The sequence below is a fragment of the Leucoraja erinacea genome, chromosome 1 (assembly GCF_028641065.1).
Source record: "Leucoraja erinacea ecotype New England chromosome 1, Leri_hhj_1, whole genome shotgun sequence".
Taxonomy (NCBI): Eukaryota; Metazoa; Chordata; class Chondrichthyes; order Rajiformes; family Rajidae; genus Leucoraja; species Leucoraja erinaceus.
The window spans coordinates 77,451,624-77,470,714 of NC_073377.1; positions in this window are offsets into that span (position 1 = coordinate 77,451,624).

The following is a 19,091-nucleotide window of genomic DNA, read 5'->3' on the forward strand; positions in this document are numbered from 1 at the left end:
AGATTGTTACATTTTGGGGAATCTTCAGCAGGGTAAATACAGTGAAACACACTATGCTATCCGAATTGGTTGGAAAGGATTGCAAGGAATTATTTATTAAAGAGTAGATGGTATCATTGGGTATCTTCAATGGTAATTAACCTTCATCCAGTGAGTACAGCAAGTAGACTCAATGGGCCAAATGGGCTAATTCTATTCCCATAACGTGTGAGTACCACACTTGTTTATTTGCTGATAATTTTACCCCATGAAGCTCGAAAAGCATTTTCTTTTCTGAGAATGTACAACTGAATTGGGTTGAAATTTTTGAAAAAAACAGCTAATTTTCAAGAGCAAAAAACAGATCCTCACATTTTCCCATAGTCTTGTGATTCAAGAATATGCTTAAAAATCCATCAGGCGAGAAATAAATGCTTGGAGAAGGAGAAAGAGGTGCAGCGCACAGGACTTGAACCTGGTGAGACGCAGGAGGATACCGGCCGGGATTCACCCCACAGAGCCCAATCCCTCCATGTACTAGAGTCTCCCAACCCCTGCAGTGTAGTTATTAAGATGGCTGATCCGTGGGTAGTTGCTGCTGGGACGCAAGTCGGGTCCTGATCAACCCCGACTGGGTTGGATGGGCGAGGGTGTCTGATGTTGTGAAAGCCGAAGCACCCGATGACCCCAGGTCACATCACTGAGGATGCATCCCAGCGCATCTAGAAGATGTATATTTTTCAGATATCGCAGGGAATTAATTTTAAAGTCACGACAAAATACATGAATTCAATTGAATAAATGTTATTAGCCAAATATGTATACATACAAGGAATTTGCCTTGGTGCTTTGTTTGCAAGTAACAACACAATATACAGTGGACAATTAAGAATAAAACATTATAATTTAAACGTGAAGAATGAAATAAAATACTAGAGCAAAAGGAGGCTACAGACTTTTGGCTGTTGAGTAGAGCTACTGCTCATGGAAAAAAGTTGTTTTTTGTCTGGCTGTAGCGGCTTTGACAATCTGAAGTTGCCTTCATGAGGCCAGACCATGATGGAGAATGTGAGGTCAGACTCAATGTGGCAGATTGTTGTTTTCTCAGCTGCCGCAGGAACTACATCCTCTGTTGGGGCTTTTTGACTGAGGAGTCGCTGGTGGCCTTCCATTGAAGGTTGCTGGAGATGATAGCTCCAAGGAAATTAAATGACTCCACAGATGTGACTGTGGTGTTTTGATACTGAGTGGGGGAAGGGACGGGGGAGCTCTCCTAAAGTCTACAATCAATTCCACCGTCTTAAGAGCGTTGAGCTCCATTGCAATGGCAACAGGATGTCAGCTGTGGCACTTCCTGTAGGCAGATTCCTGCCCATCCTGGATCAGCCCAATCAGGGTCGTATTGTCCGCAAATTTGAGAAGCTTGACAAAGGAGTCAGTGGAGGTGCAGTCGTTGGTGTAAAGAGAGTAAATGAGAAGGTATATTGCGCAGCCTTGCGGTGCTCCTATGCTGAGGGTCTGCGGGTCCGAGATGCTGTTGAGTCACATGCTGCTTCCTGTCTGTCAGAAAGTTGATGATCCACTGACAGAGGGGTTCAGGCCAAGTTAACTGTGAGAGTTTTGAATGTAGTAGCTCTGGCACAATGGTGTTGAATGCAGAGATAAAATCCACAAACAAAATCCTTGCGAATGTTCCCTGGCGGTCTAGGTGCTGGAGGATGAAGTGCAGGCCTAGGTTGACTGCGTCATCCACTGATCTATTTGCTCGGTATGCAAACTGCAGGGGATCTTTTTGCAGGTGATATTTTTCAGCTGGGCCAGCACAAGACTTTCAAGGGTCTTATTGATTACAGAGGTCAGTGCGACAGACCTGTAGTCATCAAGACCAGTAATCCTTGGCTTTTGGGTACTGGAACAATAATGGAACAATAATGGAGACTGAAGCAGGCAGGGTCAGTACATGTTTGCAAGGACCAATTCAAAATATCTGTGTAGACCAGTGCCAGTTTTTCAGCACAGAGCTTGAGGATAGAGGGGTGAATCATTGTCCGATCCTGGAGATTTCCAGCTTTTCTGTCTCCAGAATAGCTTTTCCACCTCCTCAATTGCTATTGTTAGTGTTGGAGAAGTGGCCAGACTGATGTTGGGCAGCAAGGAGGGGTGGGTAGTGGACGAGGGCCCTTCTTTGCAGACTGGAGTCAGGAGTAAGTGGGAGTGAAGCAGTGATTGTGGAGCAGTTAGTGGGGAAGGGTCCAGTCTATGGAGACTGGAGTCAGGCTGTAATTAGATGTATAATGGTGATTGGGAAGGAGTGGGAGGGAGGGTGTACCAGAGTTATGTTTCTGCCTACCTAACATGCAGTAGAACTCATTCAGGTCATTGGTCAGCTGACGATTGTCCAAGGAGCGGGGGGTTTTCCTCTTGTAGCAGGTGATTTCATGCAAGCCCTTCCTTTAGTCATTAGCTGAGAACTTGCTCCTCAACTTCTCAGAGTACCTTTCCTTGGCAGCTCTGATTCCTCTTCTCAGCTTGTACTTGTCCTGCCTGGAGAGGTCTGCATCCCCACTCCTGTAGGCCTCATCTTTAGACTGGCGGAGCTGTCCGAGTTTTGCTGTAAACCAAGGCTTGTCATTGTTGAACCTGATCCGGGTCCTAGTGGGAATGCAACTGTCCTCACAAAAGCTGACAGGTGAAGTCACAGTATCTGTATATTCGTCAAGGCTTGTGGTTGCTTCCCTGAGCACATTCCAATCAGAGCAGTCAAACCAGGACTGTAGGTTTTCAATTCCCTCGCTTGTCCACTTTTTCATTGTGCTGAACACAGGCTTAGCAGATTTTAGTTTCAGCCTGTAGGTTGGAATAAGGTGAACTAAACAATGATCAGAGTCTCAGAGCCGTATGGGGAACAGAGCGATATGCGTTCCTGATTGTAGTATAACAATGATTGTGTGTGTGTGTGTGTGTGTGTGTGTGTGTGTGTGTGTGTGTGTGTGTGTGTGTGTGTGTGTGTGTGTGTGTGTGTGTGTGTGTGTGTGTGTGTGTGTGTGTGTGTGTGTGTGTGTGTGTGTGTGTAAGATCCTGACATTATGGCAAAACAGTACACGATAATGTTTACAGCATCTTACTCACAATTGTCTTGTGGTGTGTTTTTTTTTAATCAAGTTTCGTTCAGATTGATGTTATACTTTACAAGTTATTCACATTTTTAACTTTACAAAATCCAGTTTGCGAAAGAATGACTTGAACTCTGTGCTGGCAGTTGCTGGTAGTTACAGCTATGACGTCACAATGGCATCTCATTTACATAAACTGCCTGTGAACAGTGCCCCACCCGACAATGACATCACAATGGGATCTAATTTACATAGACTGCCCATCAACAGTATTCCACCCAGTGCAATGAGAGATTTGTTACATTGTTGTAAGGACAGGGAGGGATTGGGGGAGGAAAGGAGGATAAATGTTAATTAAACATTGTGTTTAGCGGGGGAGAGTGATAGGGGAGACGTGAGGAGTGGGTGAGCGGGGAGAGAAGAAGGAAGAGGAAGAGGGAAGAAGGAGGGTGAAGGGGAGGGGGAGGGGGAGGGAGTGTTGGGGGATGAAGCAAATGAGCCGTGCCTGCGCAGTTGGGGGCTATGGGTGAGTGGAGGAATATTGCATTGGGGGAACGGGTTGCACTGGGGGAATGGGTGAGTTATCGAAACGGGTTGTGTTGGGGGAATGGGTGAGTAGTGGAATATTGTGTTGGGGGAACGGGGCCCAATGAGTCCCACTTGGTCTAGTGATTAATAAAATTGAAAGGATGAACATGTTTTAAACTATTTGGAAAGGCATGCTGTCACCTACTGAAACAGTTTGATTTTTATCACCCTATCATAACATTCGTACAGTCCTGAAATGCTAATATTTCACAATTCCCATAACTTTTGAGTGTCTACTCTTCTCCAAACAACTCTAGTTCACTGCTGCATTTTTATGAATCTTCGTGAATTGAAACTTGGTAGGGAGTCAATTAATGAAAATGTAAATGAATACTTTTCACAATCGTTTTACCAACAGCAGATTTATAGCTGGTCTGTTGCTTGCAATTCTGCATAATATTTGTTAGTTTACATAACTGGGGTTGGATATTATCCAATTTAATCAAGAAACAATTTTATCCTCTAGCTCCACTCAGGTCTTATTATGTAGCCATTCTTTCATTTCCAGTACGTTGAAGTGTTGCTTCAAATGATCTGATGATAGTCATTTTGCTTCTAACAGGAAAAAAGAACCGCAGATGCTGAAGATAGACACAAAATGCTGGATTAACTCAGCGGGACAAGCACCATCTCTGGAGAGAAGGAATGAGTTACGTTTTGGATCAAGACACTTCTTGAGACTGAGAGGGGGGAGAGAAAAACTAGAGATATGGAAGGGTACAACGAGATTGTAAATTGTGAAAATGACAGATTAAAGCAGATGATGAGCAAGGAAATGCACCTCCTCCAACCTCATCTTCTGTATCCATTTTACAAGTGTGGACTCCTATATATCAGTGAGACCAAGCGCAGACTCCGTGATTGTTTCACTGGACACCTCTGCTCAGTCTGTCTGGACCTGCATGATCTCCCGGGTGCTAAATACTTTAACTCCCTCTCCCATTCCCACAATGACCTTTCTGTCCTGGGCCTCCTCCATTGTCAGAGTGAGGCCATATGTAAATTGGAGGAACAGCACGTCATATTTCACTTGGGCAGCTTACAACCCAGCGGTATGAGTATTAATTTCTCTAACTTCAAGTAACCACTTTCTTTTCCTCTCTCTCCGTCCCTCTCCTACCTCAGTTAGTGACTAGTTTCATTGTCCTCCTAATTAATTTTACCATTTGTATGCCTTTCCATCAGTTAATCTTACCCTCAGCCATCAATGAACCATTCTATACCCTGTCACTCTGCTCTCACTCCCCATCCCCCCACTCGTAACAAGGGCAGAGTCCCCCTTGTCCTCACCTTCCACCCTACCAGCCGTCACATACAACAAATAATTCTCCGACATTTTCACCACCTCCAACGGGATCCCACCACTGGCCACATCTTCCCATCTCCTCGCCTTTCGGCTTTCCGCAGAGATCGCTCCCTCCGTAACTCGCCGGTCAATTCGTTCCTTCCCACACAAACCACCCGTCTCCTGGCACTTTCCCTTGCAACTGCAGGAAATGCTCCACTTGTTGCTTTACCTCCCACCTTGACTCCATCCAAGGACCCAAGCAGTCTTTCCAGGTGTGGCAGAGGTTCACCTGCCCCTCCTCCAACCTCATCTATTGCATCTGCTGCTCCAGGTGTCAGCTGCTCTACATCGGTGAGACCAAGCGTAGGCTTAGCGATCGCTTCGCCCAACACCTCCGCTCGGTTCGCAATAACCAACCTGATCCCCCGGTGGCTCAGCACTTCAACTCCCCCTTCCATTCCAAATCCGACCATTCTGTCCTGGGCCTCCTCCATGGCCAGCGTGAGGCCCACCGTACATTGGAGGAGCAGCACATCATATTTTGCTTGGGTAGTTTACACCCCAGTGGTATGAACATTGACTTCTCCAATTTTAGGTACTCCCTGTTTTCTCCTTCTTTCTTACCCCCATCCCAGATCGCCCACAGCCCACTGTCTCTGCCTCTTCCTTTCTTCTTCCCGCCCCCGTCTCCGCCACATCAGTCTGAAGAAAGGTCTCAACCCGAAATGTTGCCTATTTCCTTCCTTCCATAGATGCTGCCTCACCTGCTGAGTTTTTCCAGCATTTATGTCTACCTTCGATTTTTCAGTATCTGCAGTTCCTTCTTAAACATTTTACTTCCTTGATCATCGTCTGCTTTGAATTGTCATTTTCACACCTCACATTCATTGTAAGCTTCCATATCTCTAGTTTTGCTCTCTCCTGGCAGTCTGTAGAAGGGTCTCTGCATTTTGTCACTCTGACTATGTGGGTTTCCATCAGGTGCTCGTTTTCTCCCACATCCCTAATGACATGCGCTTTTGTAGATTAATTGGCATCTATAAGAATTGCCCTAGTATGTGGGTATAGTGGGATAACATAGAACTTGTGTGAATGGCTGATTGATGGGCGGTGTGGACTCTGAGCCGAACATGAGAATACCAGTGGTATGAATATTGATTTTTCTAACTTCAAGTAACTCTGGCATTCCATTTCTCTCTATTCCTCCCCCACCCAAGTCACACTAGCTTCTCAATTTCATCCAACAAACTGCTAAAAATGGCCTGTTTCCTTTGTTATTGTTACTATTTTGCATATTGTTTAATCATTGTTCTTTATTTCTCTTCATCATCTTCCATATCTCTCATTTCTCTTATCCCTAACCAGTCTGAAGAAGGGTCTAGACCTGAAACGTTACCACTTCCTTCTCTCCAGAGATCCTGCCTGTCCCCATGAATTACTCCAGCGCTTTGTGTCCATCTTCAGAGAATATCCAATGTTCTTTTATCATAGTGTTGCAAAAGCCGTTAACATCCATTTTTCATTCCATTTAAATGGTCACTGGATTATACAGATGGGCTAGATTCACTGGATACTTGAACAGTTATGAACATATTAACATAAAGCCCTGAACTCCCATCAATCTCCCCCTGTTTATTGCACAATTTCTTTGCTATAAACAAACCTGTTTCTTTATCACTGCATGTATTCATTATTCTCTTGCTGTTCCTACAACAGGTCATTGGATTTCTCACATTCAGTTGATGGAATTAGTCCTGAGGCTGACCCCAAATCTCAAACCAGTAATACATTACAGCAATGGAACCCTCAGAGAAAACACTGCAATATTTTCACTGACTGCTGAGCATCAAGCCTAGTTTTCTTTTATTGAATCAATTTAATTAAGTTCAGTTAATATATTGGGATTAGTCGCAGTAAATCCAAGGTCAATACTTCCTCAGATATTGTGTTTAACGGTGGGCAGAATTGACAGGAAAAATACATTGTATTTATTGCCATTCGATGCTGCTGAATTAACAAATTTTACAGAAGCCACCCAAGTCATTGATGGTGGATTGTAACGTTCACAATGAATTAAGTGCTGACGTGGGATTGTTAGGTCAAGTTTGGTCTCAAGATTACTGAACACCAGTCTACATGATGCAGGTGTCAAATCAGATTGCAAATCAATTAGATTACAGACTAAAGAATGTGAAAGGATTTACTGTTAAGCAATATATACAGGTATTCTTTAAGGGCCTGTCCCACGAGCATGCGACTGCATGCAGCAAGCGCGACAAAATCGGAAGCTGGGGCCACGTGGAGGTCGAGTGATCCCCGTACAGGGCCTGTCCCACCAGCATGCGACTGCATGCGGCGAGCGCGACCAAACCGGAAGTGGGGGCCGCGCGGAGGTCGAGTGATCCCGTACGACCTGACGCGAAGTTCGAGCAAAGTCCGCGGGAAGTTCGCGCGTGACGTATGGCGCCAAGATGTTGCGTACGGCATCAAGATGCTGTGTAGGCGTTGAAATGCTGCGCACGCCCGTCGAGGGGGTGAGTATGGCCTCAATGCGGCTGCGGGCCGGCAGGCCATTGCCGCGCGGAATTTTTGGACAGTGTCAGTTTTTCGGAGCCCCGCGCGATGTCGGGACAAACAGCATCATGAAGCCCAAGGAACACACCAGACAGGTCTGGGATAAAGTTGTGGAGATGTTTAAACCAGGGTTAGGTTATAAAAGGATATCCTAAGCTTTGAACATCTCACGGAGCAATGTTCAATCCATCATCCGAAAATGGAAAGAGTATGGCACAACTGCAAACCTACCAAGACATGGCCGTCCACCTAAACTGACAGGCCGGGCATGGAGAACATCGTTCAGAGAAGCAGCCAAGAGGCGCTGCAGAGATCCACAACTCAGGTGGGAGAATCTGTCCACAGGACAACTATTGGTCGTGCACTCCACAAATCGGGCCTTTATGGAAGAAGGGCTAGAAGAAAGCCATTGTTGAAAAAAAGCCATAAGAAGTCCCGTGTGCAGTTTGCCACAAGCCATGTGGGGGACACAGCAAACATCTGGAGGAAGGTGCTCTGGTCAAATGAGACCAAAATTGAAGTTTTTGGCCGAAATGCAAAACGCTATGTGTGGCGGAAAACTAACACTGCACATCACCCTGAACACACCATCCCCACTGTGAAACATGGTGGTGGCAGCATCATGCTGTGGGGATGCTTTTCTTCAGCAGGGACAGGGAAGCTGGTCAGAGTTGATGGGAAGATGGATGGAGCCAAATACAGGGCAATCTTGGAAGAAAATCTGTTAGAGTCTGCAAAAGACTTGAGACTGGGGCGGCGGTTCACCTTCCAGCAGGACAACGGCCCTAAACATACAGCCAGAGCTACAATGGAATAGTTTAGATCAAAGCATATGCATGTGTTAGAATGGCCCAGTCAAAGTCCAGACCTAAATCCAATTGAGAATCTCATGCAAAACTTGAAAATTGCTGTTCACAGACGCTCTCCATCCAATCTGACTGAGCTTGAGCTATTTTGCAAAGATGAATGGGCAAAAATTTCAGTCTCTAGATGTGCAAAGCTGGTAGAGACATACCCCAAAAGACTTGAAGCTGTAATTGCAGCGAAAGGTGGTTCTACAAAGTATTGACTCAGGGGGGGCTGAATACTTTTGCACGCCACACTTTTCAGTTTTTTATTTGTAAAACAACTTGAAAACCATGTATCATTTTCCTTCCACTTCACAATTATGCACCACTTTGTGTTGGTCTATCACATAAAATCCCAATAAAATACATTTACGTTAGTGGTTGTAACGTGACAAAATGTGGAAAAGTTCAAGGGGTATGAAAACTTTTGCAAGCCATTATATATACATAAAGAAAAGACTAATAAAGGAAAATCTGGTAATTTTCTAGACCAGGTGCACCATTTCCAAAACATTCATAAGGAGAAGCATTACGTCAAGTCAGAAGCCCAATGGAAGTTTGAATGCAGAAAAGTTGAATGGTTCAGTTGGTGGCTCAGTTTTAAGTATGAACAATCTGGTGAGCAAGCACGGAGACTGCAGAATGCTAAAGATAACCCTGACAAAGAACACGAGATTAGAAATCGGTTGATTAGTTCTCAGTACCCAGGGAAAACATGTTTAATATACCCTGAGCAGTCACGTTAGCAATCATCTCCAGGTTGAAATTGTGACTGTCACTAATTTAGACCAATATCCATACATGCATGCATGATCCTTATGTGTCACAGCATAACAAGTTCAATGCTGCACCTTTCACCACCAACATTAAACCTTTCCAAGAAAACAACTTGGACTAAAAATTGTTCAGTCAGACAAAGCAGAGAAATGGGCCACAGAGGGCATGTTGGACTATAATTTGTGCAGATAATGTGAAGAGCATATGTCAATAGGGCTTTTAATGACTGGAATGACTGACTCCCCTCCCCTCCCCTCCCTCCCCCCACATCCCCAATTCTTTCCACTCGTCACTTTAATTTCATGTTTCATGTATCTATGACTGTTGGCAGATCAATTTCCCACCTGGGATAAATTAAGTGCTATCGTATCGTATCGAATACTGCGTACACGGATATTTTATATGGCTTGGCACCAGGTTCTTCAGTTGTTCTGGATTTCTTTGCAGTGTTTAAGAATAAGAAGTTTGCTAATAGTATCAGAATTGAGAGTTTAGTTTTGGGGTTGGGGAGGGTGGGGGGGTTGTGGGGGCGGGGTTCTGGATACATTGGGGTGTGGGCGTGGGGTGTGTGTGTGGGGGTGTGTGTGGGGGGGGCTGTGTGTGTGTGTGGCGGGAGGTGTGTGTGGGTGTGGGGATGTGTGTGCAGAGGGGCTTGTGGGGAGAGCGGTGTGTGGCCGGGGTGGGTTGTGTGGAGGGGAGAGGGGTGTGTGGGCAGGGGGGAGTTGTGGGAGAGTGAGCTCAGGGAAAAGATGGGGGAAGAACCATGGAGGAGAGGGGGGCATCACGGGGAGGGGCGGGGAAGAGCCAGCGAGGGGGACCAAAGGGCTGGAAATGCTGGTGCGATGGAGACTCACAGCGGGCACTGGTTGTTCTCCTCTGCTGGGATCGGAGTCTCCGCTTTCCGTTTGGTGACAGCAGCGATATCTCTGATTCCGGGCTGGGTCTTCGACTCTGGGCTGGGTCTCCCACGCTGGGTTGGATCAGGTCTCTGACACTAGGCTGCTGTTTGGGGTGTAGCTGCTGTTTGGATCGGAGCTGCTGCTTGGGGCGGAGCTGTTCCTTGGGGTTGGCTGATGCTTGGGGTGGAGCTGGGCTGTTGCAAGTCTCTCGGAAAGTCCGGTTGTAAACCTCCGCAGGCCATCCTCAGCTCCAGTAAGGATGTGATGACGCAGGAAGGGGCAGACTGTCTCAGGGAGTGACAGGAGAAGAGACTAATCGACGTGGCGCTGACTGGCAGGAGAAGAGATCGATCTGCGCAAGCACAGTTTTTAAGATTTCTATACCTCACTAACTTTTATGACATTCAACCGATCGGAACAAAACTTGGTGTACTCACAGCACAGGAGAACGGCGAGTGAAATGGCAAAAAACGTAGCGCTATCGCAAACCGTTTTTGCGCAAATAGAAAGACCGCGCAAGTCAAGTCAAATCTAATCAATCCATTTCAAGTCAAGTCAAGTCAATCCATTTCAAGTCAAGTCAAGTCATGTCAAGCCATTTCAGGTCATCAAATCAAGTCAATCCATTTCAAGTCAAGTCAAGAATCCATTTCAAATCAAGTCAAGTCAATGAATTTTCAAGTCAAGTTAAGTCAATCCATAGATACACAAAAATGCTGGAGAAACTCAGCGGGTGCAGCAGCATCTATGGAGCGAAGGAAATAGACAACGTTTCGGGCCGAAACCCTTCTTCAGACTGATGCTCCAGATCCTTTGCTCCATAGATGCTGCTGCACCCACTGAGTTTCTCCAGCATTTTTCTGTACCTTCGATTTTCCAGCATCCGCAGTTCTTTCTTAAACACTTAAGTCAATCCATTTCAAGGCAAGTCAATCCATTTCAAGATACAAGATACGTCAAGTCAAGTCAAGTCAATCCTTTTCAAGTGAAGTCAACCCATTTCAAGTCAAGTCAAGTCAACTCAATCCTTTCAAGGCAATCCATTTCAAGTCAAGTCAATCCATTTCAAGTCAATCCATTTCAAGTCAAGTCAAGTCAAGTCAATCAATTTCAAATCAAGTTGATCCATTTCAAGTCAAGTCAAGTCAATCCATTTCAAGTCAAGTTCAGTCAAGTCAAGTTCATGGACATAAAGGGTTAACCAATCATAATTTATTGCAACCACATTGCAGGGTAACAAAGTATTTATTGCAAGCACATAAAGGGTTAACCAATCATCATTTATTGCAACCACATTGCGTGTTAACAAAACATTTATTGCAAGCACATAAATGGTTAACCAATTACAGTTGTGTCTTCTAACTCGCGATCTTCCAGAGTGACTGACTCATGTCCAGGCATCCAGGGTTTTATACACCTGCCCTCCCACGGAAGGGACAATACCTTCATCATGGTGATTGACAGGCTAGAGGACCAATCAGCTGGTCTCAAGATTTTTTAAACATACATAACTTTTTTATTTTTCAGCAATCGGAAAAATCCTAGAGGCTGCTGCAGCGGAGGAAGATTGACTGTGAGTAAGATGACAAAAAATCATAACAATGTAGGGCAGCATTTTTTCTAAAATCAATTAACAGCGTAGACAGGAAGTGGTCAAGATGAGACTTTTAGTTATATAGATAGATAGATGTTGAGATTGTTTCCTTTTAAACAAAAGGCATTTTTAATTGAGGTGCACAAAATGATGGGAAACTTGGGCTGAATGGACAGGGATAGCTTTGCTTAATTTAGAGATTCAGCGCAGACACAGGCCCTTTGGCCCACCAAGTCTACACATTAACACTACACACACTAGGGACAATTTATAATTATACCAAGCCAATTAACACTCAAACCTATATGCCTTTGGAGTGTGGGAGAGAACTGGAGATCCTGGAATAAATCTACGTAGGTCACGGGGAGAACGCACAAACCTCAAACAGACAGCATCCGTAGTCAGTATCGAACCTAGGTCTCTGGCACTCTGGCATTGTAAAGCAGCAACTCTACCGCTGCACCACAATGCCATCCATATATGTATTAAGTTTACAGTGAGGTAAATAACAATAGAATTTGGGTACAAATTAATTTGTAGAAGGATTAAAAAGATGAGAAGGAAAATAAAACATTAAATGGTGTGAGGGTCTGCTGTTCCTTGCATGGAAAGTGATGAATTCAGAAAACCTCATCACATTGGAAATATGTTTGCCCAATTATTTGAAGAACACTGACTTACAGGACTACAGACCAAGAACTGGGTCATGGCAGTATCTCAAGGAGATTAGTTTTTGCATAGCATGGAAGTGATGAACCTAAATGTCTCCTTCCCAGATACTCCACCCTCTCTCTCTAAACCTGTTCATTTCATAAAAGCAAGCTATTGCATCTCATTATTTTCTGCTGCAGTCCAAGTTATTAATTAATTTGATCCCTCTTCTTTGTCCTTTTGCCTATATGATTAATTGCTTCATAGTCACACGGCAAAGACGGTGTATTTTTTATAAAAGAACATAAACTAATGATATACCTTCAGTATGAATTGCCATTATGCCTTGGACATTCTTAATGAAGTTTATAATGACCTATTAATGTTGTTATGTTGCAGAGTGAAATAAACAGTTCCAGGTGACTAAAGTACATGTTTGCCATTCTGGTTCTCCAATTAGTAGCCATGGACAGAGGAGATACCAATGAAAGCAAAATCAGTGAGGATTTTAATCAGGACATCTTTGAAGGCCTGATGGATGAAACAATTCAAACTTTGTTTAAATAAATATATAGAACTTCTGAGACACGATCATCTTGTATTCAGGACTTTTGGAGTTAGTGGGATCTCCTTAACTATATTTTAGACCAGATAATTCAATTTGAATACCTAATTTACCAGCTGTTTTCACTTTAGCTAGAGCAAAATATTTGCCCCCTTTCTGCTGTTGTGCCGGTTGGAGTTATTTTCCAATATGAGGACTTACATTCAAGATTTGCTTCTCAAGATTCTAATTGTTTTGCATGCTTACAGCTAGCACCTGAATTAATTTTTCAATTATGAATCTACTACTGTAACCTGAAAATGATACTAATGCTTAAGTGTTAAAGTTGAATTCTTTTTTAAAAACAAGAATAACAAGAACAATATTTTTGCAATTTGAATAAGTTTTGCTGTGTTCTGTATTGGACTATTGACAATTTTAAAGGAAGTGTTAAAAATGTTGAACATTTATCGTGGCTCACATTACATTCTTGCTAGAAAGGAACAAGTCACAAAGTAGCAGATTGAATTAGTAAAAGGAAATTAAAAGTTATTTCTGAAATTGTAAAACACAATATGAAACATAACCACTGGCCATTAGTTTTTAAATTTAGAACATTGACTGCATTTCATGAAGTGTTGCATCAACTGTGAAATATAATGTGGGATTCAAAATGAATGAAATTACAAATTACAAAGCTTTAAGTATGATCTTTCATTTTTCTCTCTGAACACACAAGCTCTAAGGGGCAAATTTTATTTTGCAACCAGGTTGAGGGATAACCATGCATTTTCAAAACTTTCATTTCAATAAAAGGGAACAGGTATAATGGAGAGAGGTAGGCAGCAGGAAATTTATATATTTTTTAGATTGAAATGTATGAAATTATTCTTAATTAATTTTATCTTTCAGTTTAAGACTAGCCGAGTACCAATTATGGGCAGTGAGAGGCTCCAAGGAAATTTAACAGTACCAACAGTACAAGTTAATAACCAAGGCGTCACCCATTCAAAATACGTCAGGAAAACACAATGCATTGGTTCAGAAGTGTCGTCTAGGCTCTGCTAATACTTTAACTATTTTTGGTGAGGAATTTGTAAATATGCAGCTGCTGGCATGTTTAATGTTTAATATTTTTTGCGTAATTCCTAAATGTCACTGTATGTCATGTTGTCACTTGCGGGTGGAGCACCAAGGCAAATTCCTTGTATGTGAATACTTGACCATTAAACGTATTCATTCATTCATTCATTCAATCATACATTCATTCATCCATTCATTCATTCAATCATCCATTCATTCATTCATCCATTCATACATGCATTCATTCATTCATTCGCATTATGTGTTGATTCAATTTAAAAAAAATGCAGAACACACGTTCAGAGAAAAACATAATCAAGGCTGAGTCTCACCTCAGACACTCGCTCTTCTCCCCTCTCCCAGCATGCAAGGCTCACAGATGTTTCACAATGCATACCTCCAGACTCGGGGACTCTTGTATCTGTACACTATGGATGACTTGATTGTAATAATTTATAGTCTTTTCACTGAATGGATAGTACGCAATGAAAAAGCTTTTCCCTGTGCCTCAGTACATGTGACAATATACAAAACTAAACTAAGCTAAATTAAACTAAACAATTGCACTAATTTACTAGAGTTCTACAATTTCCAAAAATATTATGGAACATTGCAAAGGCACAGATTATCTCCTGACAGATATATTATCACTCTCTGGTTAGGCTTTTTTACCTCAACAAAAAAATCACTCTCAATTTATTCAAGTAAAAGGAAATATTTTATTTAAAGTAAAGGCAACTTTTTTTCTGCCACAGGGAGTATTTGACAAAATTGATTTACTTATGGACTGGGGTATTTATATCTTTAATAGAATATATTTATTTTTATCCTGCACATGCAGATTGAAAACTATAGAAAGGCTGAAGCCAGGCAAGCTTATACTTTAGAGAGAATTATGTTAAAAAAAAAACTGGGAGCAATTTTCTGAGGCTGTGTTTGTGGCAAAAATTACCCAGCAGCAATGCACTTTGAAAATTTTGACCATGCCACCTGTGAATTTCTGTCAATTCATTTTAATAGATAGAAATTCAGGAACAGCATGTCTTTAATTTCTCCAATATGCACAGCTGGCAATGGAAGATTCCCATTGTTAAAGTGAACTAGAAACATTGATCCGACTGATTTCACATAAAGTTGTTTCATTATAATTTGTCATCAGCTGTCATGAATGCAGAATTTTACTTCAAATGAAAAAAATAGTTATGGAGAGGTGAAGCAGTCTTATAGAACGCGATCGGTTAAAAGCATTGCATTTTATGATAATCCTTTCCTATATCACATATTTATACATTATTTTCGATTTAAAAGTTTTGAGCCACTAAAATTCCCAAACAGCACATTTTATCACAATAGCCCTTTCATTAATTTATAATTTCCCAAATGTCTACAGTTAGCCCATGTTGGATTGCCAGCATCCACCACTGTAACTGTGCAGGAGTTTGGGATTTTTGTACAATTTTTTGCAAACATATGGTCTGGATTTAACATGCCACTATCATTTTAACTGTGCCCCAACACTGACCAGGCTAGAACAAATGCAATTTCAGAACTTTCATTTCAATAAAAGGGAACAGGTATAATGGAGAGGGGTAGGCAGCAGGAAATTTATATACTTTCAGACTGAAATGTATGAATTTATTTTTACTTAATTTTATCTTCCAGTTTAAGGCTAGCCGAGTACCAATTATGGGCAGTGAGTGGCTCCAAGGAAATTTAACGGTACCAACTTTAACTTGTTTATCATAACCAGCCCACTGTTGTGAAACAAGTTAAGAACCATTGGCGTCATCCTTTCAAAATACGTCAGGAAAACACAATGTATTGGTTCACAAGTGCCGTCTGCAGCTCTGCTAATATTTTAACTATATTTTGTGAGGAATTAGCAAAAATGCAGCTGCTGGCATTGCATACACTTCAGATTAAAATGATTCAAAGGACCACATACACACTTGACACTCACTTCTGCAGTGTGTTTGGTTCTTCTGCGGTGACATCACCGCATGTGGTCCAGGACCACCACAGGCGACAGGGCAGGGACCCTAAAGGGGGAGAGAAAGAAAGATCGACAAATGCAATACCTCAAGTGTTCAGAGTTACACACTCTTACATTTTATAGAGCCATAGGATTGTACAGCTAAGAAACATTGGCCCACCATGGTTATGCTGACCAAATCTAACTGTATTAACCCAACTAGCCTGCATTAATTTTATATATCTCTCTGCTTTCCGCATCCTAGTACCTGCCCAGATACCTCTTAAACATCTACTGTTCCTGCCTCCATCACCTCCTCCAGCAGCTTATTCCAGGTACTAACTACTCATTGTGTGAAAGATCCACCCACAAATATCCATTAAATCCCTTCCCTTTCACCTAAAAGCTATGCCTTCTAGGTTTAGATACCCCTCACTTGGAAAAAATCTATGTATTTCATAATTTTATATAACTTTGTCATATCACCTTTCAATTTCCTTTGCTCTATCATCATCATCATCATCATCATCATCATCATCGTTGAAAACAATAACAGGCACAGTGCCTTATAATGATATGTATGACAGTGATTGCAACTTCTACTGCAGTGTGGATGGCCGTTGGCTCGCTAGGAGCTCATCCGCCCCTTGACCGGTCTGTTTTTGGTCCTGCAGGTGGTCCACAGCCCCTTCCTCACCTGGCAAACCAGGCAGTGGAGACGGTTTAGTCGCCGACTATCCGACCATGGAGCAGGTAGCACGGGATTACATGGTACCCGTGGCGGTGGGAACTCCCCCCAACCTGAACTTTGCTCTTAGGAAAATATAACTAGCATATCTAGTCTTTCCTGATAACTTAGGCACCTCAATCCAGGCAACATTCTTGTGAATCTTTTCTGTACCTTTTCAAACTTAATCACATTTTTCCTACCGTGTGCTGAAGAGAACTGCACACAATATTTCAATATTTTGTACAAATATAACACAAAATTGATGCTGGAAGCCAGAGGATTGGGTAACTTTTAAAGAGCAACAGAAGATAACTAAAAAGGCAATATGGGGAGAAAAGATGAGGTACAAAGGTAAGTTAGCCAAGAATATAAAGCAGGGTAGTAAAAGCGTCTTTAGGTATGTGAAGACGAAAAAACTAGTTAAGGCCAAAGTTGGACCCTTGAAGACTGAAAAGGGTGAATTTATTATGGGGAACAAAGAAATGGCAGATGAGTTGAACAGGTACTTTGGATCCGTCTTCACTAAGGAGGACACAAACAATCTTCCTGATATACTAGTTGCCAGAGGATCTAGGGTAGCAGAGGAACTGAAGAAGATTCACATTAGGCAGGAAATGTTGTTGGGTAGACTGTTGGGACTGAAGACTGATAAATCCCCAGGGCCTGATAGTCTGCATCCCAAGGTACTTAAGGAAGTGGCTCTAGAAATCATGGGCGCATTGGTGATCATTTTCCCATGATTCAGGATCAGTTCCTGTGGATTGGAGTGTGGCTAATGTTGTTCCACCCTTTAAGAATGGCGGCAGAGAGAAAAAAGTTAACCTGACATCGGTGGTGGGGAAGATGCTGGATTCAATAATAAAAGATGAAATAGCTGCACATTTGGATAGCAGTAGCAGGATCAGTCTGAGTCAGCATGGATTTACGAAGGGGAAATCACGCTTGACAAATCTTCTGGAATTTTTTGAGGATGTAACCAGGATAATGGACAAGGGAGAGCCAGTGGATGTAGGTACCTGGACTTTCAGAAAGCATTTGATAAGGTCCCACATAGGAGATTAGTGGGCATAATTAGAGCACATGGTATTGGAGGTAGAGTGCTGACATGGATAGAAAATTGGTTGGCAGACAGGAAACAAAAGGTGTGAATTAACGGGTCCCTTTCAGAATGGCAGACAGTGACTAGTGGGGTACCGCAAGGATCGGTGCTGGGACCACAGCTATTTACAATATATATTAATGATTTGGATGAAGGGATTAAAAGTAACATTAGCAAATTTGCAAATGATAAAAGCTGGGTGGCAGTGTGAACTGTGAGGGGGTGCTATGAGAATGCAGGGTGACTTGGACAGGTTGGGCGAGTGGGCAGATGCATGGCAGATGCAGTTTAATGTGGATAAATGTAAGGTTATCCACTACTACTCATATGGTCTCGGCTGGAAGATCGCCCCAGGATATCCTCTCCAAATGCCGCCGCGGTGTTATCCTAAAATAAATAGTGCAAATTCACTTTTTCTCTTTCATCCACCACCAGTCATGTGGCAAACATGAATACGCTGGAACACTGATGTGCCAGTCCTGCCCATCCTTCAACCATGTTTCTATAATAGTTCAAATATCATAATCCCATACTGAGTTCATCCGCCAGACCTGTAAGGTTTCTGCATTAAAGTAAAGTAAAATAATATGTGGGTTTCTTTTGGAAATGAAAATATGGTTGGGTTGAAGTAAAAAGCACTGCAAATGGTTGTTTGGGGGGGGTTTGGGTTGAGGTAAAAAGCACTGCAAATGGTTGTTTGGGAGGTTTGGGTCGAAGTAAAAAGCACTGCAAATGGTTGTTTGGGGGTTTGGGTCGAAGTAAAAAGCACTGCAAATGGTTGTTGGTCTAAACTTGACAACTTCCTGTTTGCACTGTATATTGATTTTACATAAAACGCTACCACTTATGGCTGTGATTTTTGGCCATCTTACTCGGTCCCCCTCCACTAATCAGGTGCAGATAATTCATCCCATCAATGAAAAATAAAAGTGTTATTAGTGTTTAAAAAATGTTGAGAATCTCTCTCCTGTCAATCACGCCATGAAGCTCACACCTTTTCCGGTGAGAGGGGGAAGGATTATAAAACCATGAATTGTGTGAGTGGCTCAGTCTCTGCATGATGGGGGAGGGAGAGGTCACGACTCTGTCTGAGCTGTGAATCAACTGAACACACTGAATGTCTACTGAACTGTGAGTGTGGTGTTTTGTGTGGGCTTTATGGTGGTTTTATGGTGGTTTCACCCTGCTTGAAATGGTATGAAACTGCATTTGAATGTGGTGGCCTTGCACCCTGCTTGAAATGGTATGTAACTGCACTTGAATTTGGTGGCCTTGCACCCTGCTTTAAATGCTATGAAACTGCACTTGAAGTTGGTGGCCTTGCACCCTGCTTGAAGTGGTATGAAACTGCA